Here is a 22,625-nt window from a genome sequence, read left to right on the forward strand (position 1 = left end):
TAAGCTTTACTTCATCTTATTGGTAGTGGAAAGATGTTCCTGAAGGTAACATGGGCAGTAATTCACAATGAAAAACAAAGGACCTGGGATAAATTTGCATATTATCTACCACATTACAAAAAGCAATTCTGGCTAGCATGAGAACAAATAAGATACTTAGTGGCCAGAGATATAGCTCAGTGGCACAAGTACCTGCCTGGCAAGTGCAAGGTCCTTAGTTCAATTCCCAGTACCAGAAAGAAAAAAAAAAGTAACTAAAGATACTTAAAAACTCCACCAAGATGTAAGTGACCTCTTCCTCCTTGATGGCCCAGTGTGATCCTCATTGGACATAATTTTTTATTGCGAACACCTGCCCCCACTGTGCTGTACTCATGTGATCCCCATTTGTCTATTAACAAAAGGCAAACCCCATTACAGGCAGAGCGGTGCCATGTCTTAATGTATCATTGTGTTCTCAGGACTGAGAATAGGCTCTCACAAAGGAAGTATTTCTTCAACGTTTGCTGTATGAATTTCTGTTAAGTGAGCATTGGTTCACAAAGCAACTTCACACTACTTGCCCTCAAGTTATCCTTCCCCTGGCCAGTAGGAACACATTATTAGTCTTTAAGTTAGAGATCAGGCTTGAGCACTGGGATGGGGATGGTATCAACATCTAGGCAAAAGAAAGCATAATGCAAAGAGCCCAGAGAGATTAGACCAACAGACTGGGTGTGCGTGACAGGCACCACTGAAGACAAAGACAGCCAAGAGGCATTAGGGATTATGGGGTAGCTCCCAAGGACCTCGGAGGTGAACAGTCCAGAGAGGTAGGAAGGCTAAAGACCAAATGATCAAGGACCAAGAAGTGAGGTCAGGAGGAAGGGCTGGGGGAATCTGCATCACAAGTGAGTGATTTTGAGAACTTCGACATTCGGAGAAAAGAGTGAAGCTAAAAGAAACAAGAGTGAGCTAAGATTTGGAGATAGATAAAAGGGAGACTCATGGGATGAGAGGACACTGAATGTATGGTGAAGGCTCAGAAAGAGCAGAGACAATGAAATCAGGGAGCCTTTCTCTTCTCTCTCCTTCTCTCCATCCCTCCTTCTCTCCATCCCTCCTCTCATAAAATGATCAAATCCCCAGAACAGCTTGATTAGGGTTAGACAAGTCCACGTAATGGTTACTTGGCTTGGTCATTCACAACAGTTTTTACCAGACTCGGAAATCTCTTCAAAAATATCTTCTCTCTCTTTTTTGTTTTTGTTCTCAAAAATAGCCTCTCTCTCTCCCCCCAAGAGAAATAACTGCCTTCTTGCATCTCTAATGACAGCATGAGAAGCCAAAGCTACAGAACTTCACCCAGAATAGATCAAATATTTTAAATGTTTTCTTATTTGCACCCCTCTCAAGTATGCCTGCAATGCAAAGCCAATTATGAGATTGGCTTTTTCTCCCCTGAAATGAGGGAAGGATGTTTTCTGGTCGGGAGGTGAGGCCAGGCCCCACCACAGGGTCCTGGTGAGATTTCAGACAGCCTTTGTTAGGCCAGGAAGGAGGATGACATGTGCACAGCTGGATAAACGGTACAGGCAGGGTACTGGGGGCTCCCTTAATCCCACCGTCCTGGGTGCCATCTTGCATACATCTCAGAGATTCCTCCATTGGGATAACAGCTTCTTAGAGGCAGGCACTGAGGTTTTATGATTATAAAAAACAAAGAACCTGACTCTAAGTTTGTACGCAGATGGTGAAGCCAAGAGTGGATGAACCATCTCAGAACCATCCACTCTCAGCTCTGTGACTCAGATACCAATTGAGGAACAATTTCTCCTAGACTGAACTCTTTTGCATGCTCTGAAGGTGTTTTAAAGCCAATTGTTCTGCCAATGTGTGGACTAGAAAGGGTGGAGACCAGACAGGTATCCAGCTAGAGCTGAAGAAATAGAGAGACAGAAATGTCCTATGGGGGACAGAGGGTACTTGTCAGTCCTGTCGTACAGAAGTGGGAAAAGTTACCATTTTTTCCTTCCAGATGTGCCTACATCCCCATGGGGTGTGTTCTGATTGCAGTATCTTTCCATTTCAACAGGTCCTAGCCTTAGCCAAGGTAACCAAGGCCCTTTGTTTCCCAAAAGCAAAGGGCAGACTCTAACCTGTGTCCTCCAAGAGAGGCACTACCAGAATGGTCAGTTCACTCTTCCTTATCCAGAAAGCACTGGGCACCAAGGTACTAAGCCAGACCACAAATGGGCATGTCGGCCTTTGGGGAGCCACATGCACGGCCATGTTGAAGACCTCACAGCCAGGGCAGGTCCACTGCTGTTCAGTCAGGAGGCCCTAAGCAAACTGCACCTGATGTGGTCCTAACCCATTCCTGTGGGCATCCATCAATAATCCCTAGGCAGTATTTGCTTTTTGGTTCACTTGTGTCACCTGACTTTTGTTTGTATTGTGGTTTATGTCTAGAGTTTGGCCAAAGCCCCCTGTACCCTTAGGTGTGGTTCTGGGAAGTGACTGGATTATGAGGCTGACAGCTTACTTGGGTTAGGAGCCTGACATGATGGGAGAGGCCATCACAAAAGCTCAGTAGGAAGGACTGACTGCCATGCACACTCCGCACCCCGGCAACTTCTCCTCAGCTAAGCCCTCTGCCTGCCTCCTGCCTGAAGCCTCCATACACAACTATGAGCCACAAGAGACATTTCCTCCTCAAGGCTGTGAGTATCTCAAGGACAAGACAGTAACGGAGTTCGTCTTTGGTTTTGTCTTGTTTTCTAGTACAAGTGGGTGCTGTTTTTGTATTTTATTTTGTTTTGGTTTTTGTGTGGTTTTGGTCTTGCTTTCACTCGACATGCTTTTGAGATCCAGGAGCAAGAGGTTCGCTCACTTTAACTACTGTGTAGAGTTCCGAGTCGAGAATTTGTCGCCTCTCCCAGGCCTTCCACTGGCATTTGTTCCACTGTTTCCACTGTGGACAATGCTCTTATGAGCGCCTGTTGTTTCCTTGCTGAAGGGGAAGTTTTGCACGATTAAGCATCTTTTCTTTATCAGTCTGGAGGATGTGAAATAGCCTCACTGTTATAACTTGCATTTTTCTGATTGCTAATGAGGTTAAATATCATTTCAGGACTTTTTGGATTGTTTTATCTAAGCCTATTTTCATTTTCTTCGCCCATTTCTGTCTCTCTGTGTGTGTGTCTCTCTCTCTCTTTCTATCTCTCTGTCTCTCTCCTTCTAAGAATTCTTTGATATTCTTTACTTTAATCTTCTGTTTCATACATTAACATTTTTCTTTTACCTGGTCGTTTCACTTCATATCTGGTGCCATTTGTCAAGCAGCAAGTTCCTACGTCTTGATGTAGCCACATTTTCCCTCTCATTTAATTCTTACTCAATACATATAAATATCAGTTAGCCTTTTCTTTGTTAAAACTGTTCCAAAACCTTACTGGCCTCCAGTTAGAAATGCATGCTTCTTGCTCCTTCACACAAGGCCGGGGACACAGTGACCTGCTGGTCCCATGCAGCAGCTACACATGTCTGTGTCTCGTCCTCTCAATTTGGAAACCAAGCTGAAGAGCAGCCACTATCTGGGGTGTATTAGTTTCCTGTGCTGCTGTCACAAATTAACACAACTTGGGCGGTTTGAAACAACAGACATTTTTTCTCCCACCGTTTGGAAAGCCAAGAGCAGGAAATTGAAGTGCAGACAGAGTCGTTGGCCTCGCCTGTTGGCGCTCAGGCGGATTCTGTTCGGCGCCTCTCTGCTGGCTTCTGGTGGTCACTGGAAGTCGTTAGCTTATAGACACGGGGCTGAGTCTTCTGCCTCTGTCTTCTTACATCCTTCTCCCTCTATGTTTTCTCAAGAGGGGCCTTGCCCTTAGAGGAGAGTCCACCTCAGCGAGCCAGTAGGCCCTACCTCAGAGGTTTAACTTAGTTACGCCTACAACTACGACTCCTAGGCACAGGCTCTGGATGAACACTCGGAAGAAGCATCAAGCTGCCACACTGGACGTGCTGCTATCACAGCAAAGAGTAAGTGCTCAAGCGAAGGCAAAGGCCAAGCAGGTGAAGCCACCTCACATGTCTTTGAACAGGCATGCCAATGCCTGCTGGAACCTTCCAGCAGAGACAAGCAGGCACGCAAGTCCAGGTACGGAAAGCACTGCAGAAAAAGAGGGCAAAGAATGCTGAATCCTGAAAAAGAAAAGGTGAAGAGTTGTTAACATTGATCCAGTCTATCACAAGCTAGGTTATTTTAGAAGTTAAATGACACTACATAACGCTTTTAAGAAGAGTAAGCATCCTCCTCAACACTGTACTCGGGACCTCTCAGGCAGGTGCTCTCAGATCCTCTATGAAGATGACTCTCAGGGCTGAGGAGATAGCTCAGTGGTCTAAGTGCCTGCCCAGAAAGTGCAAGGACCCAGTTTCGATCCCCAATACTGCATGCCATGCTGGCCCTGGGACTCCAGGTGCACTATGCTAACCCTGAAATCTGGCCTGGTGGTGCAAGCCTGTAATCCCAGCGCTGGGCAGGCTGAGACAGGATGATCAGTAGGAATCTGAGCTACATATCAAGACCCTGTATCAAATAATAATAATAATAATAATAATAATAATAATAATAACAATAAAGTTGACTCTTAGGCCTCAAGCCACTCCCTCAACACTAGCTGTGTGTGTCAGTCACTTGGATGACTGGCACTAAGTGTCGTCCTACAATGCGCCTAACAAGTATCAAGTATAATTCCTGCCACTTCCTGCAAGTCCACACCTCCCGCCCTGTCCCTGTTTTCTCCAATGGCACTGTCCTCCACTGTTCAGCTCCTAACATACATGGCCTTGTTTCCCCACTTTTCCTTACACCTCCCAGTCAAACCATCCATGAGTTCCTCCAAACATCCGAACATTAGTGCTTTCAGCTCTGCTCCCTGCTCTAGGGTCCAATCCAGCCCAGCCTCTTGCTGGGAGCAGGCAGGAGCTCCTCCTTCCTCTGCCATTTCAGCCTTGCCACCTGCTCTGTGCACAGTGGCCAGGTGGCTATGTTCCCCCCAAGTCAGCATTTTCCAATGACTTTTTCTCCTAGACTCAGGAGCAAATTGAAAGCCCTGAGTGTGGCTCTGAGGCCCCCATGAGGTGGTGCCTCTCAGTTCTCCCCACCTTCTCTGGACTCTGTGTGTCTGATGTACACTTGCTACACTCACTACTGAACCCTTTTTCCCCATAGATTCTTGTTGATCATTACTTTTCTTTATCCCCCATCTCAGAGAAGACTTCTCGGTTTTTCTCTGTTTCATTATCCTTTCCTGTTTTTTCTTCACAGCTCCTAGCATTGCCTGACGCTATACATTTGTGGATCCATGAATGTGTTTATCTATCTCCCACCATCAGAATGCATGAGGTGATAACATCCAGAACAGGTACTGCCAATGTGACAGAAACTCAGTGATCAATGAATGAATTTAAGAGGTGAACTATTTTATTATTCTTGCAGGTATTTATTCCCATTCCCAAATAACATTCTAATTCTGCTATTTACTAAATGTTGAATAGGGGACATCCTATTGATGAAGGTTTAGCACTCTTGTCTACTGAAATCCTTGGACACACTCTTGCCTGTTGTCTTCTGAGTCTAATCACATCATCGTTGTTTTGGTGAGATCAATTACTATGACTGTGTTTTTTTCACTGTTAAAATATGTTACTCAACGGTTACTTTTTTTTTTTTTCTGGTACCATGTTGTTTCTTTCTTGAAATCATGATGATCCCAATCTTCTACTCATTTATTTTTCTATCACAAATGTTTCCCCCAAAGAATCCATCAGCCCATCTAGCCACTTGACTCTTCCTAAAGCACCCTCCTGGAGTCCTCAGTTCTGGTATTTCCTGGCTACTTTCCAAACCATATACAGCTTTTGTCCTGTGATTTTCTTCACCATCTTCATGCAATTTACCTGTTACTGATCCATAGCTTCTCTCTTGGTTCCTGACTTCCACTCCAACTTTTCCCCCACTTTGGATGAGCTTGTAACCTCCAGAGTTCAATCACTTTGGAATGAAGTGTGTTTGTCTTAGTCTGTTTTCTGTTCCTATCACACACTACCAGAGATTGGATACATTAAGAGGAGAGATTACTGTAGCTCGTGGTTCTGGAGGCTAGAAACACTAGAAGAATGATGCTGGTGTGGGCATCGCCTTCTCTCTGCTTCCTGAGGTGGCAGAGGATCTCACACTTCAGACAGAGTGAGTTACCCCCTCAGGTCTTTCTTCTCCTTACAAAGCAAGGAACACCAAGTTACTTACCTCATCCAATCCCAATTGCCTCCCAAAGTCCCCACCTCCAAATGTCATTAACATATGAATTGGGGGGTTAAATTTCCTATACATGAACTTTGGGGTGACACATTAAAGCCACAGCACTGCTCATTCTTTGTCCAGTGAACCCTTTGAATCTGGAGACTTCTTTTTTTAATATATATATTTTAGTAAGGGTGTAAAGGGTCTACAGGGTCTCCCTATGTAGATCGGACTCATAGTGATCCATCTGTGTTCAGCCTCCCAAGAGCTGGGATTGCAGATGCAAGTCACCAGCCCCAGTCTCAATAGCTATCACAGCCCACTCTGGGGGTGGGCCCAGGATGGCATGCCAGGGTGCGAACCTGGGCCTCTGCATCTGCCTAAGCAGGCACTTTAATCCATGGAGCTATTTGGCTGGCCCTTGGAGATTTCTTTAGTTTTGAGAAATCTCATTTAATTGTTTCCATTAATAATTTTCTTCCCAGTCTTTCTTCTTTTTGTTTTCCAGAAATATTGAAGTGTTGAATTTTTAAATTCATTTTCTGTTAGTTTTAACTTTTATCTCCTTTTTTCCAGTCTTCTTTTTTCTTTTCTTTTTCTGTAAGATTTTTTTCTAAACTTTATCTTGAATTTCTTTAACTGATTTTTATAAAATTTTGCCAGGCTACCCTTTTTATTTACAAGTACTCTTCTCCTGTTCTCTGAAAGTGACCTATTATATTGTTTTAAAATATATTTTGAGTTTTAATCAACATATAGTAACTGTACATGTTTATAAGACAGCAGAATCATGAATTCAAGCACCTACAATATTTAAATGACAATAGAATGCCCTTCTCTGACAAAACTAACAAAAAAAAGTGGGATAGAAATGAGCGACCCTTTTGTATCTGTATACTCAAAATAGGATAGATATACAGCTCCATTCTCTTAATTCAATGAATAGAGAAGCTTGTTATAACAGTGTTTGAGACAGGATATCATGTCTGCATCTTGTACAGTGAATAACCACTAAGACAACAATATGCCATGTATTAATTACTGAAAATGTGCCAGTAATCAGTTGTGACTATCTCACTGATACTGTTTCTCAATAAAATTATTAAAATAAATACACAAATAAATAAAATGATAGGATTTTTCAAAAACACAAATGGTTAAATATATTTTAGGAGTGCCAGAATAAAAATCAAATTAGATATTCTACTTCAAACAAATGAGATTACGGTTAATGCTACATATTGAAGAAGTGTGAACGAATGTCTCATCCGCTGAGCAGACTGCTCGGTATTAGCATAACATACTTGTTTAAGCTAAGTAAAGCATTTCAAAAGCAAAAATAAAATAAAATAAAATAAGACAGAACATTTTAATACACGGGTAGTGTGTAATCATCATATCTGAGTAATTGACACATCTATTACCTCAGCTCTTTGTCATAGCTTTTGTTGGGAACATTCCAAACGCTCTTAACTGTTTAATTAATTGTTATCAATCGCAGTCATCCTACACTACAGAAGGTAGGAGTTACCCCCGGCCCCCCTACACCCCTCTGCCTATTAACCACCCTCTCTCCATCCCACCTCCCTGGCACTCTTTCCAAGTTCTGGTAACCATTGTTCTAGCCTTTGTTTCTTTTTCTCTTCTTTCTTGTTTTCTTTGTTTTGTTTGTTTGTTTTTCATTTTCTGGAGACAGGGTCTCCCTATGCAGCTCAGGCTGGCCTTAGAGCTCATTTTACAGCCCAGGCTGGTCTTGAACTCACAACAGTCCTTCCTGTCTCAGCCTCCCGAGTGGTGTTTTTCCTCTATGTCTATGAAATCAACATTTTGCTTTCACAGATAACTGATATCATACAGCATTTATCTTTTCGTGCCTGCCTGACTTAATGTTCTCCAGTTCCATCCATGTTGCTGCAACTCGGGTTTTTATTCTTTTTATGGCTGACTTATGTTCCACGAAGTGCAGATCACATCTTCTTCACCCATTCTTCAGTTGATGGGTTTTGAGGTTGATTCTGTGTTTCACTCATCATGGACAGCGCGTGGAACTGCGGAAGTCTCCCCTTTCCAGTAAGCCAGGCACACATCGCAAGAGGTCATCTCCTCATAATAGTGGCTTTAAGGGATTCAGTGACTTGCCGTTGGTAGTGGAGCCAAATGTCAGAATCAGAGTTCACACATCTGACTGACTGTGAAGCACCATCCCACACTGCCACTCTGTCTAACCACTGGCCAACTTGAGATGAGTGAAGAGCTGGTCTTCAAGCTTCTCAAAGAGAAGACAAACCTCCCAATTCATCTGCTTGGTTTCTGGGAACTTGAGTAAACCAGGCAAGCTGGAAGGGACCCCAGGATCAAAAAGCAATGCAAGGTCGGCCTAATAGCTCAGCAGACTAACGCACCTGTTTAGGCAAGCTCAGGTACAGGGGTTCGATCCCTGGTGGAGTGCACTGAGATGGAGACCAAGACTGGGCATGGTGGCACACGCCTGTAATCACAGTGCTTGGGAGGCTGAAAACAGGAGGATCACTACAAGTCTCATCTGTGCAGTGAGACCCTGTAGACCCCGTACTAAATACACAAAAAAATAAAAAATTAAAAAAAAAAACAGTAATGCAAACAAAAATGCCTTGTGACTCCACCTTAGGAAAGGTGGCGATGACATGTTCTAGGCTCACAAGAGGCCCCAAAGGTGCAGAGAGACCAATAGCAATTAAACAAAAGGGACCCAGTTGATAATGAAGTCCCCACTGTTTTAACTTTATACAGTAACTTTGAAATAAACAATCTGTTTTTCATTGTTTTTGCTTTCCTTAGTTTTTCTCTGTCTAAAAGACCAATCTCTTTGCTCAGTTTATTGGAACACTCGTTGTCTCTTATGGAACAATGTGTTGCCTGATTTTAGAACTAAAAATAAAGTCAATTAAGATCTTTGGGGAAAAAAGAAATTAACTCCTTTGAATAAATATCCATCAGAGGGATTGTTAAAATGTATGGCAGATCTCTCTGTAGGGGTTTTTTTGTTTTGTTTTGTTTTGTTTTGTTTTGTTTTGCCAGCGAGATAGCTCAGCACACTAAGCTCCTGCTTAGGCAAGGCCAGGGATCCAGTTTGGTTTGCATTACCACATGATGCCCCCACCCCACCACCCCTACCTCACACTGAGCTGGCCACCAAGACTGGGCATTTCCCAGTGCTAGAAAGTCTGAACACAGGAGGATCACTATGAGTCCAAGCTGCATAGTGAGACTCTGTACCAAATACATAAAACAAAACAAAACAAAGTCTATTTCTAGTTATTTGGGGAACCACCATAATGTCTTCATAATGGCTATACTAATTTGAATTCTTAATGACGACATACGAGCATCCCATAGGAGTGACTCTTAAAGTGCTTTTTTCCTATTTTATGGAAATAAATTCTTTTATCTCATTGAGAATCCTAATTATAGTTTTTAAAGTTATTTCCTCAAAGCACTCTTACATTTCCTGTGCTACCTGCTTCTACTGAGTTCCTGTTCCTCCTGCTCATTCTAGTCTCTGAGCTTTCCTTAGCTTGGTGCTCATCTCTATGATTGAGATTCTCAGCAGCTGATCTGAAGTCCCGGTATGCTAGTCTCTAAAAGGCCTTGGACAGAGAGCCAGTTATTTCATTGGTCCCTCAACTGTTTGTGCCTGCAGGTCTGTTTTGCATAATCTCACCAGTCTCTTCAGCATGGAATCCGCCGGTTTCCTATACGCAGAAGGCAATTCTGAACATTAGTGTGATGGGACCCTGGAAGGTGAGGAGCCTGCTTAGCGCTAATGTGGAAAATGTTTAGTGCTAATGAAAACCCATGGAATGTTTTCAATGTGTAGCCTCTTCCCTCCAAAGTCTCTGCCTGAAACCTCTGAGTGCAGCCCTCTTCTTCAGGGAACACACAATAAAATTCCAGCTTTCTGTCCTGTTGAGAGTGGTATTCACCTCGCACTGGCTATAAGAGGCTATCTGAGTTTCTTGCTAGATTTTCAACCAAACCAGTTCTCCACTCCACTCCATACCTTCAGAAATTCCCAAGGTTTCCAAATGCTGAGATTTTCCCCAGTCTGAGGCATGAATCAGCATCTTTCTCATTGGCCTCCCAGTCCACAAGACAGAAGTTCATTCTCTTGGCTCTGCTAAGTCAATTACCAGCCATCTGTCCATTTTCCATGTTCCAAAGCTTGTCTGATGTCTGGATTCCTGCTGACTCCATTCCAGGACTCTGCCTTGTGGGATTTATGTATGCTTTTTAGGCTTAACTATCGTTTTGGTGAGGTTTTAGAGAAGGAACAGAAATAAATAAGCACTGCTCATTCAGTCTGCCGTGTTTAGCCACTCCCACAAGCTTATCAGTTTTTTATTTATAAATTCAGTTTTTAATGTTCCATATCCTGTGATAAAAATATACATGTATAATCTTTTCTTTCTTTTGTTTTATGTCTTTTTGAGACAGGATCTGGCTATGCAGTTCAGGGTGCCTTGAGCTCACTTTGTAGCCCAGACTGGTCTCAAACTCTCAACAATCCTCCTACCTCAGCCTTCCAAGTACTGGGATTACAGGAATGCACCACCACCCCTGGCTTATAATCTTTTCTCATAATTTCCAACTTTTGCTTTTCATGTATTTTAGTTTATTTTATTTTAGGGTAGGAATTTTGAATCCAAGTTTACTATTTCCATGTAATCCATTGTGGAAGACCATAATAGAATAATATTATTTCTTCTGTGACTTTAATACTTCTACTGCTGTTTGAAATGTTACTATAGGTATCTGAATCTGCCTCTAGGCTTTCTGTTTTATTTTATTAACCAGTCCATCTATTCTCGCATCAATACCATTTATCTTAATCAGAAATGACCTATTAAAAGTTCATTACCAATTTTTGGTATTTTAATTTCTTGTATTTACTATTTTTTTCAAGTTCTAAAAGCAGATCATTTCGGAATTGCTATTTAAAAAGCTAAAGTATAGATTACTTTGATCATAATTTACATCTTTACAACTTTAATGTTTTCTATCCAGGAATATAATATATTTCATCATTTATTTGGATCTGTTATGTTCTTAAATCAGGTTTTACAACTTTCTTGGGCATATTTTATCACATTTATTCTCAAGTAATATATACTTTTTGTTATTATGATAGCATCCTTTTCATTGTGTTTAAGAATTAGAGATAGGCTTTTAAAGGAACTCTGGACTATCGCATTCTGAACTTGAACACGCAACATTCTTACAAATTCTTTTAGTATATGCTCTTGAATTTTCTACACAAATAACCATATCATACAAATAAAGATATTTATATTTATTTTTATTTCTATTCCCAGTGGTTCATTTTTACTGCTTTTTTCCCTTGGTTAGGACCTCCAGCATATTTTTTTTAATTGTGGAAGAGACAGTCTTTTCTTTGGTTGTAAAAAATGTCTTTAACATTTTATCATTAAACATGATGTTAGGTATAGATTTCCAGTTGAAGTTTCTCATTGTGCTTATATTCTTTTTCTAGTTTTCCAAGACAAATTTTTATAAACAATTATTAATTTTATCACATATATTCTCTATATACTTAGGTGATCTTTCTTTTTACCACGCTTTTAAAAAATCTTAAATTTCAAGTATTGTATAGTAGATGAATAAATATTAGATTTTCAACCATCCCTATGTTGGTCTTTTTTTTACATATGTTTTTAAATTCAATTGCTAAGTTTTAAAAATCTAGATTTAAGTGGATTTAGTCTAAATTTTTTATGTGTGTGTATCTGTGTACATTGTTGTCCAACTTTTCTATCAAGATTCTACTAGTTTGTTCTTCTTTCATAAGCTTTGGTATCTGGGAAGGTTATGTTTGAGTAAAAGGATGGAGGAAAAGGTGTTCCATTGTCTTTTAAAAGTTTCAATTTTAGGGCTGGCAAGATAGCTCAGTAGACTTAGCACCTGCTTAGGTAAGTGCAGGGACCAGGATTTGATCTGGGGAAACACATGCTGCACCGGCCCCTTCCCTGGATGCACAGAGCCAGTCATGGTGTCGAGGCATGGTGCCACACACCTGTAATCCCAGCGCTGGGGAGGCTGAAAACAGGAGTATCACTATGAGTCTCAGCTGCGCGGTGAGCCCCCGTGCCAAACACATTTAAAAAAAAAAGAAGTTTCAATTTTTTTCTACTTAGAAAAGTACATATTTTTATGCTGGAATAACATTTATTTTTCACAAGCTGAATAAAGTGATGGTAATTTTATATGAAAAAAATGGCCTGCTTTTACTTTTCCCAAATCAACACAGAAAAAACATATAATTGCTAGCTACTGATCTACATGATAGAAAACACTGAGAACCAAAAATATGCCATGAGTCATCCAGATATTTCCAAATGTCTCTTTAGATTTGTTATACCCTGATTATCCTACGATAGACAAAGTCTTCTTTATCTGGGGTGGCAAAAGTGGAAAATATATTCCATATGAATTTCCTACATAATCCAATGTATTTTTTAGTGCTGTTTACAGATGATCTCTGAGAAAAAGAAAACAGTGTGAAAGTAAAGTTTCCCATGGCAGAGAGTGGGTACATTTTTCTTTTTCATTCTTTCTTGTTTCTGTGTGTTTAACAAGAAAAAACTGAAAACAACAACAAAGAAAGGCTGGATGATAACACTTGCCTATAATTGCAAAACTCTGGGAGGCTGAGACAAACAGCAAGTTTGAGTTCAGAACACTCTTAGCAAATAAAAACTACCCCAGGAAATAAAAACTGAGCCAAGGATGTAGCTCAGTATAAAGTCTCTTGGTTCACTCCCCAGAATTATATGTGAAATTTATTCTTCCAATCTAATTCCCTGACAAGAAGTCTAATTTCAAATATATAAAGAAGGCTTTATGAATGATTGCCCATCATGCCATGCATATACGTGAACTACCCAAAATTTATCTAGGAAAACATGCTTCTCTTTTCCAAAGGCATAACCCAAAAATATTTAGCTCTTTATCTTCTAAAAACCATGCAAAATTCATGTCCCTTCCATGTTTCCTGTTGATAATATTTTCCCCGTTGGTAGCACACATTTTCTTTCCTCTAGAAAGCTGGTATTTGTTTCATTTATACATTGTAAAATTGTGCCCGGATGCTGTTCAACCAAAGGACATTCCCAAGAAACATGAGAGAAAGTTGTTTAGGATGAAGTCAACAGTGGCAGTGGAAAATAGCCTTTTAAACAGAATTCCTTGAGTTACAGGGTGATTCTCCCCACAGATTATATGCCTGGAACATCTCTGGACAGGAGCTGTACCTTCATATCATGACTGAGCTGGCAGGACTTGCTGATGTCCACCCTGCAGAGTCTTGGCCATTTACTACACTAAAAAAATAGGATTCTGTCTTTACAACCTGTCCACATATGGGATGCTCACTGGCTGTATTCCACAAGTTTATTTTTAATCATTTATTTGGGATCAAAAGACATATTCCCCTAGGATCAATTTTTATAAATGGTGCTGTTCCCCAAACGCTAGTGGAGCTTCGTGACCTTGAATTGCAACACTGACTAGAGTATTCCCACCAACCAACTGTTTATTCTGTTTCTCTGGAAAAGAGCATTTGATTTCTAATTTAGGATATTAAGGCCCACTTGCCCTCTGTGGTGCATGTAGCCTTCAGTGTAGCTGTTTTGTGCTGGGCAGCAATGGCAGTTGGGAAGAAGGGAGGGGAGGGGACTTTCTAGCCTCCCTAAGAGAGAGATGTGTACAGATTCAGTCCAGGTACTCCTGGGTAACCTGTTATCACTAAACGGCTGGAGAACAAAACATCCCGTGGTTCTCAAGTGTTCTGAATTAGACACTAAGGAAAGGGAGTTTTTCATAAATAGAGAGCATTTTGAAGTTAAATCTTCATAAAGAAGGAACAGCTTTTTCAGTAAAATCTTAATTTTTTTGAAGACCAAGCATCTGGTGTTGTAATTAGCCAGGGAAAATATTTAAAATTTCTTGGTGGGTGGTGAAAGAATGTCCAAACACATAGCAATAACGAGACCTAGCCAGGGGGCTGACAAACAGTAGGTACTCCAGAGGGGAGGAAATGTTTTATTGAGTAAAGTACTAACTTGGCTAATTCTGAAACACATAAGACCACGACTGAATGTGTGAGGGGGACAGTTGGCTGCATGTTAATTCAGCATCTCCTAGTTGTAACCCAGAAGTAACTAGGACCTTGGGTCACCTAGAGAGAGAGGCATCTCAGCCCCCTATGCATAGCAGCAGACCAGCTCCAAAGCAGGTGCTGGGTCTCTCCGTGGCTCTTTACTGAGCTTCAGTTCCGAGCATTAACTCCTCATTGTCACCATCAAGAACACAAAAGGGGGGGGCGGGAAGCAGGCAGACAGGGAAAGTCCAGGAGCCTACACAAGCCTTAGGAACCTGCCTAGCTGAATTCTGGCCTGCGGCTTATTCTGGCCAACACTACTGAGGTTTATTCTGAGCAACATGGCCAATTATTTTCATAACACACAGAGACATATTTTAGGAGGCTGTAGCTCTTCCAGGCTAGAATTTAGTCTGTAAGGCAGACCTGGGTCTTGTCTGTTTCAGGTTTTCAAATTGCATAACAATTTAAATTCATTCTGTGTGTGCAAGAACTTTGAAAAGAAATACACTCCCACCCCATAAACCTAACGCTAGCTTCTCATCTCATAGGCTGTGCTTTCTCTCTAAAGCTCCATTTGTGTTCTACAAGACAGCCTCTTTCTCCAAGATTCACATTTCTCATGATTGTTCCTGACAATGGATCCACTTCCAGAGGCTCTGCTAAGGATAACCAAAAAAGGGCATGGAGCAGGCTGGTTTTGGCAGCCTGCTTGCAGTTTCAGAGCTTTTTAGGTCTTGGTTTTTCTGATGAGTGATTTCCTGAGCATGCTTAGGGAATGACAGGCATCTGCTCAGGCAGACTGCGTTACCTTGGCTGGGTGTCGTCATTGGCTGCCTATTAGAAAAACTGCTAGACAATGCATACCACCGCCTGTGACTGTAAACATAGGGGCTATGTGTTCGCTTAGCGTGGACTTCGGGGAGGGGCCAAAGAAGGGCGGTCTGCAGTTTTATTGAGTAGGGCACTGTGCTGTGCGCTAGGCTGCCTGCCTGCCTACTGCTCTCTCGCTGTGCTCTCCCTTAAAGGAATCAGTCCTTCCTTTCCAGCGTTGTCCTCTGGAAGAAGTTGCAGCCTCACGGAGGTAAGGAATGGGGGTTTTTCTTTTTCTCTCCTTCAGAGAAGCTGGGGACCGTCTCCAGTCGCAGTCAGCATTCCTAGCCAAGACTGTTCAAGGCAATAAAGCACGCAAATTCCCAGAACTGGTCTGGACGTCCGTTGCCCTGCCAATGTTGCCGGAAGACAAACAGGATGAGATTTCAGATTTTGTTTCTAGAGACGGGTTAAGAGAAGTGATTACAATAACTTGTGTTCTGGGGGCACTGGGAACTTTGGTTAGGGTGGTCTTTTGTTTGGGAGACAGAGGTGGGGAAATGTTTTACAGGCCAAGGTTAGCAGTCTGTTCACCTAGAGGGTTCTCCTGCATCTTGTATTATCAGGCACTTTAAAAGGTTTTGCTTTAAAAATAATGGCAACAATTTTTAGTTAACGAGGAACCAAAAGAGTGATAGCTCTTTAACCAAAGGTATTTCTATGTTATTCTGCAGTAAGTATTCATGAATACTTTCAAACCTGCAAGAAAATAAGGTCTGAGGAGGATTCTAGCACCACTGCCAGTTGAGTTAATGTCATTGATCGGATATTTGCTAAGACAGAAGATGCTTACTGTGTTCTATTTCCTATATAAAACTTAATAACAAAAAGGATACATATACTAGTGGGTGTGCTTTTACAGCTCCTAACAAACTATTTCTTAAGTCTTATTTTCTGTTTGAAAGTGTGCCTGAGTATGCCTAGGGAACTTGAAAAGATCTATATCTGAAATGCGTTCCAGAAAGGAAGCGGACAGGCTTTAATTTCAAGATAGACGTATTTGGGCATCTTAAACAGAAGTACAAGAAGCTAGCCGGTAGTAGTCGGTAACTCCTTTTAGAAAGACCTTATTGTAAAGGGCGGGGGAGTTTCAGTGCTGTGGCAATACATGGTCAAGAAAGTGGATGAGAACAAAGTGGTTGGTATTCTTGGATCCCTCCTGGTAACACGACTATGCAGATGGGCTTGTAAACTGAAATAGTAAAACCCTCCTAGCTTGTTCGGAGAAGCCAGACATGTATGGCTAGAACTGAAGCAAAGATGAGGCAGCATGGGGGAAGAGGGGTGAACCTGGTCATTTTTAACAACCTAGATGTGAAAGACACCCAGTGACTGATTCCATTGGATTCTAGCCTATGAAATACCATAGTTTGGGGGTGAGAGTCATTTAATGGCCTTTCTCTTTGTATTTAGGAGTTGAGGGACAATTTCTTGAGAATGCCTCTTTCTCCTTCTAGAAGTGATATATGAGAACAGGCTTCTCTGTGAATTTCTCTCCCTGGAATGGTTCTGAGTATGTGTGAGAACAAAGCTGCAGGGGAAAGCTATAGCTTGATTATCGTCTTTCCCTCAAAGAGATCAAGTTCCAAACTATTTTCACAGTGTTTTTAATGTCAATCAAAATATGGAAAGCAATTTTTTTTTCAACAGTTCTCTAAACCATGTAGATCATGCAATTTGGAAGGAAATCAATAATCTTGGGATTTGAAGATAAATTCCATTTTGAAACCAACATCACAGGATCCCTGACTGTTCAGGGATTCTGTGACACTCCTGTCCTCCCCTGGTGTTCCCCACACCCAAGGTAACACATTTTCTGTAACAACATCCTTTGTGTTCTCCTGGGGCTAAGGCTAAAGCGAGCTGATCTAAGTTTGTGTTGAACTTCAGGCAGTTCACTTTATTTTCCTCCTTTTCTCTATTAGCTAGAATGGATCTCCCCAAATAGGAAGGTAAACAGAACACAATGAAACTACAGAATGAGAACCTTCATTCTATTAAAATCATTTGACAGGGAGAAATATAATGGCAAAATTCTGAAACAAAACTAATTTCTAGAGATAACTGACTTTAAAACCCGCAGGAGCTGGGTATGGTGGCCCACTCCTGTAATCCCAACACTTGGGATCCCTGTGAGTTCAAAGCTACCCTGGGCTACAAAGTGAGTTCAAGGATATAACTAAACCTAGAAAAAAAAAAAAAAAAGAAGAAGAAGAAGAAGAAAGATACAATGAATGCCCCACAGGGAAGTTAGGGCTGGTTCCACCACCTTTAAAACTAGTTGAATGTGTAATTTGAAAATTCAGTGAAGGTCCTTGTCTTAAATAAAAGCACAATTCGCATTATAAGACAAACGTAGAAACAGGTTCAAAATATGAAAGATTTAAATACACGAAACTATTCCCAGACAGTATACTATTAGCAATTCTGATTGGCTCCCAGGGAAGCACCTGGGCACCTCCTACTCCCTGCAGATGGACTGACTAGGTTGGTCTTGTGACGCACCCTAGAAAGCATCAGAATGTGGGCCGGCGTGCCATGGAAAGTTCCAGAACGTGGGCTGGGTCATCTCTATTTTGATGAACGAAATGCACTTCAGTAGGCCTTCTCTTAAAAAGCACACATAATTGTCTCCATTTGTTATTTTCATGGAAGTCTGATTACTAGTTAGTCATTCTGTAGCAAGACGGAAACTAACTTAGAGATGGGGATGAGAAGGCCTTAGGCAGCTCCCATCTGCATGGTGTCTGTCACATGGCTCAGAAATGTGAGGCCATGGTGGGGGGACGGGGGAAATGCTGACAAAGTGGAATGCAAATAGCATGGTAGGACTAAAGAGGAGGTTAGAAAGATGCTGCCAAAGAATTCTGGAGACTTTAGAAAGGGGTTTTCTGGGTAAAAAAAATCTCTGAAAGCCTGAAAATAGAACCATTAGCTTCTTAACAGAAAGTCATGTGTCAAGCTAGAGCAGATGGCCATAGGTTTTGAGTAGTTGGGTGGTTGAAGCAGATATTTTGAGCTCGGGCTTAACTGTGGGCACCAAGATGAGCCCTCAGTCCTAGTTCTGGCTTCTCTGCTTAAATAGCCTGACCTTTGAGGTCATCAACTCTTTAGCCTCATCTGTAGAATGGGCATTGGAATGCTTCTCCTAGACCTTGCACTGGTTAAAATGAGATGAGGCCTTTTGCTCCCCTACCCTGTGTATATCCTGACCTACTCTGAATTTGAGCTTCCTGAACATGCTGCCCATTGTGACTCGCATCCTCTACTTTTTACCTAGTATCTCTCATTGTCTCTTCCTTCTCCATATCTGAGGACTCTTGAGTGGTACTTTCTGGAATCCTGAGCCCAGAGTCCTGTCTATCTCAATGTTATCTGAAGTTCAGCTTCGAGGATTAGACACCAGGAGGACCCAAATTCAGGGAGTCCGTTAAGGGGGCCCATGAGTGGCCCCCGGCAATCGCTAGGAACCTGGAACTCCAAGGACACAGATGACCAGAAGACCAGTGAAAAAGTGCTGACAACAGAAAGACCTTAGTAAATGAAGCAGCTTCTCTGCCTCCAGCCAGAAGCATGGAATTAATCCCAGCATGTCAAGCCCGGGCCTTGTGGGCAGGATGAGGTAATCAGGAGCACCTGGCTGTGGTTCCTGTTCCTATTGAGACCAGACCCCTCCAGGGAGCTTGCATCTCATCTCGACTGCTCTCAGACTTGAATACTCCCAACTTTGACTGAGCCCTGGTGCCATCCCTGACTCCTTCCCCACAGTCCTCCATGCCACCAACTCTCCCTTCCCATCCCAAACATGGAGCTTTCCTCATCCAAGGTGAAAACTGACTGAAGCAGAGCACTCACAGATGATAGTACAGATATATTGAGATAGAAGAAAGCCGCTTCTCACATTGGGGGAAGAAGGCAGAAAGTTAAGGAAAAAGAGAACTGATGTAAAAGCATTTTCTGAAGCAAGGAGCCACTCTGATTCTGTCCCCAAAATGTCTGTTTGGCTAGCTGTGGGGAAAGTTTGTAGACATCAGAAGTGGAGGAGGGTGTCACAGACTATGGGAAGAGGTGAAGGGATCGGCCTTCCTACTGCTGGCCTGTTGTTCTTCCCTGATATGAAAACCTCTGTGAATCTGGCAAATCTTTGAACCTTTAGGTTCCGTGTAAACCTGCCTTTCATAACTGGCCAGTGAGATACCTTGAGCTGGGGAGAGGAGGGACGGAAGGGAAGCCAGGACTCCCACAGTGGGCAAGATTGGCACCAATCAGCATGGGCTTGGAGGTGTTCCTATCTCTAGGTGTAGGAGGAAGGAAGGAAGGGAGGGAGGGAAGGAGGAAGGGAGGGAAGGGAGAGAAGAAAGGGAGGCAGGAGGGAGGGAGTGAGGAAGAAAGGAAGGGAAGAAGGGAGAAAGGGAGGAAGAGAGGGAGGAGGAGGGAGAGAGGAAGGGAGGGAGGGAGGGAGGGAGGGGAGAGAAGAAAGGGAGGCAGGAGGGAGGGAGGGAGTGAGGAAGAAAGGAAGGGAGAAAGGGAGGAAGAGAGGGAGGAGGAGGAAGGGAGGAAGGGAGGGAGGAAGGAAAGAAGGGGAGAGAAGGAAGGGAGGAAGGAAGTAGGAGAGAAATATATAGATGTGTAGGAGGAGATTGCCTCAGAAACCCTGAATTCTGAAGAAAGGGAGACCATCTCCAGAGAGGAGGCAGTTTTTATGGAGAATTTGTGAGGGTTAGGGAAACTCAGGAAGGCTGCAATTAAGTGTGTGTCATGAGAGCACCAAGAGCTTCATAAAGGGTTGTTGAGGAACGGTGAGAGAACAGTTACGGGAAAATGATTTTTAAGAGTATTGTAATAGGTTATGTGTTTTTTGTAAGCAGTCATTTTGATGTGTATTTTTTTTTAAATGATGGACAATTGAAGATAAGTTGTATTTTAATCATTTCCAGAGGGTTCCAGCATTGTCTGCTGAATAGGAGGATGAAACCACTTGACTCACAGGAAATTATCTTACTTGGGAAGGAACACATTAAGTAGGAATATGTAACTGATTCCTTTACACCCACATGTGACATTCTTCTTCCTTCTCTCTAGATACTTTCTGGGGAGCTAGGCGAGGGTCATTTGTGCACTGTGGACCTGCAGGTGTGGGCCAAGTGCCCACAGGGACCAAGAGCCAGTGAACAGTAAAGATACTTGTTCCTCTAGGAGCCCTCTCCCCCAGAGGAAGAGATGGGAAGTACCAAAACAGTCTGAGCCCTTGTCTTAGTTACTTTTCTTTTTGCTGATGCAAAATACGAGACACTCAGAGTTAAAAGAGGTTTATTTAGCTCACAGTTTGTAAAGGTTTTGGTCCAAGGTTACTGGCTCCAAGGCAAGGCAGCATAGCAAAAGGGCATGACAGAGGAGAAGCAGTTCACGGCAGGGCAGGAAGCAGCAGCCTGCTTCCCTTTCTCCCTTCTTACTGCATCCAGGTGCTAAGCCTACTGATTGGTGCCACCCACATCTAGGGTGGGACTTCAATTATTCACACCCAAAACTATTCTAATTCCAATCAGTGAACTCCTTTAGTACCACACACCCTTAATCCCAGTATCACACATCCTAGATCCAACCAGCTCTGAAAACCCCACCTATGAGTCCATGAGGTTTTGGAGGGACATCTAGGCACAAACTGTAACTGTAGTGAGTTTCTGGTGGGTGAATACAGGACAAATAGTAGAAATCAGAAGCCAGGCATAGTTTTAGAGAGCAAGATCTTACTAGTAAGACAGTGTCAGATAGGTAAGATGAATTATGGGAGCAAGATATGGGAGCACTTGGTGAAGGTGTTCAGCTAGAAGAGATCCTGATTTTAGCAAACTTCAGTAGCTCAAGTAAAAAGATAGGATCATAAAAGACATGAAATAATAAAGAAATGGAATCCCAAGGAAATCCAGAAGTCAACACACTGTCAGACTTCAAAGGGAGTGGTATAAACAGAACTGTGAGTCTGCACTGAACATTCATCTCATGCCTCCCATAATTCCATTGCTCTAAGTCAAATTCTGTACTTCTGGGTTCAACTCTGAGGGAAAAGACCTGGTTAGCTCAGCTAATGCCTGCTGTCTTCCTGGCTGAGGAGGGCAACAAAGGCAGCAGCACACCTCTGGAAAGGACTCTACCAGTTGGCCTGGCAGCCACCCTTTCCAATCAGTTATGGCTCAGTGCCCAACAGACAATTTTAGTTAGAAGACAAAAATGGGGTGTGGAAGGCAGATTAGTTAAAAAGCCCAGAAGCTCTCAAGGGATATTACTAGGAATTTTATGTGAATGAATTTCTAGACAGACAAATACTTAGTGCCAAGGTCATACCATTCTTGATGACTTCCCCAGGGCACAGTCCAATGAGGCAGTCTTAAGAGAAATGGATCTTACCCCACCAATGCCTACAAAGAAGAGAACTATCTAGAAAAATTGTAGTGAAAAGCACTTTGAGCATTTTTTTTGTTGTTGTTGTTGAAAAGAAACTTCTGAAAACCTTCAGATGCAGCACATTGAATGAATTTTAATAAATAAAAATACATCTCAGCGTAAGCCACAGCAGTAAGCAGAGTTCATAAGAAACAGTGGACTCTTCACCAGTGGAAATGTCGGGTCTAAGCACTATTTGCCCTGCATTCTTCCATTTACCGAACACCCGCTGCGGTGGCCAATAGGACAGCCAAAGCTCTGCATCCAGCCAGTTCAGATCACATTGTGAGCACTGGGCCACTCTTCAGAGAGACACTGACAAATGCACAGCCAGGAGTGTGCATCGAAGGCCAAAGGTGGGCAGGAGAGCAAGACAGCAGTAAAAGAGATAAGGGATCCGGAAAGAAAACAGGGGCACGGATACCTTCTGGTATTTGGTGGACTTTTATGTGGAGATGCGAAAAGATATTTGTGGCACTTTGAGGGGGCAGAACTGGATCCTTAGGCTGACAGGATTTGCACACTGGGCAGGACTTGCGTTAATACAGCTCAGTGAGGACACGGGGTTTTTCATTTGTCTGCCAGGGCCAGCCCATTGGTATGCTAAGAAGTCTTCCAAGACTGAGTGTAAGCTCACAGGGGAGAAAAAAGTGCCGTCATTAAAAATGACCAATGGCAAGGCTGTGGAAGAAAAGAGCTGTGGCTACTCAAGGGCCATGATTTTTACTTCATCACTGTAGGGTTCCCAATGTCTGGTACCTGGAACCTTGGAAGGCCACTGTATACCCAACAGGTGCTTTTGGCAAGCTGAGTAAGTGATATGTCTTATGCGATACGTGCTGGGTTGTTTTTTTGGCTTTTTTTTTTTTT

At 42.5% G+C, this 22,625-nt stretch overlaps 1 protein-coding gene across 4 annotated transcripts in view; it reads left to right on the plus strand.

The window, feature by feature from the left end:
- The first annotated feature begins 15,199 nt into the window (after positions 1 to 15,199).
- The window catches only part of Cald1 (caldesmon 1), a 202,237-nt gene continuing 194,811 nt past the window's right edge, over positions 15,200 to 22,625 (plus strand). For 2 of the 4 annotated variants that reach the window (XM_023713558.1, XM_023713561.1), the window contains exon 1: positions 15,209 to 15,525. The gene's annotated coding sequence lies outside the window, so the exon portion shown is untranslated. Of the gene's footprint in view, positions 15,526 to 22,625 lie in introns of all 4 variants that reach the window. The other 2 variants (XM_023713563.1, XM_023713560.1) reach the window with 2 other exon arrangements.

This window comes from Octodon degus, unplaced genomic scaffold, assembly GCF_000260255.1.
Source record: "Octodon degus isolate 3935 unplaced genomic scaffold, OctDeg1.0 scaffold00032, whole genome shotgun sequence".
Classification (NCBI taxonomy): domain Eukaryota; kingdom Metazoa; phylum Chordata; class Mammalia; order Rodentia; family Octodontidae; genus Octodon; species Octodon degus.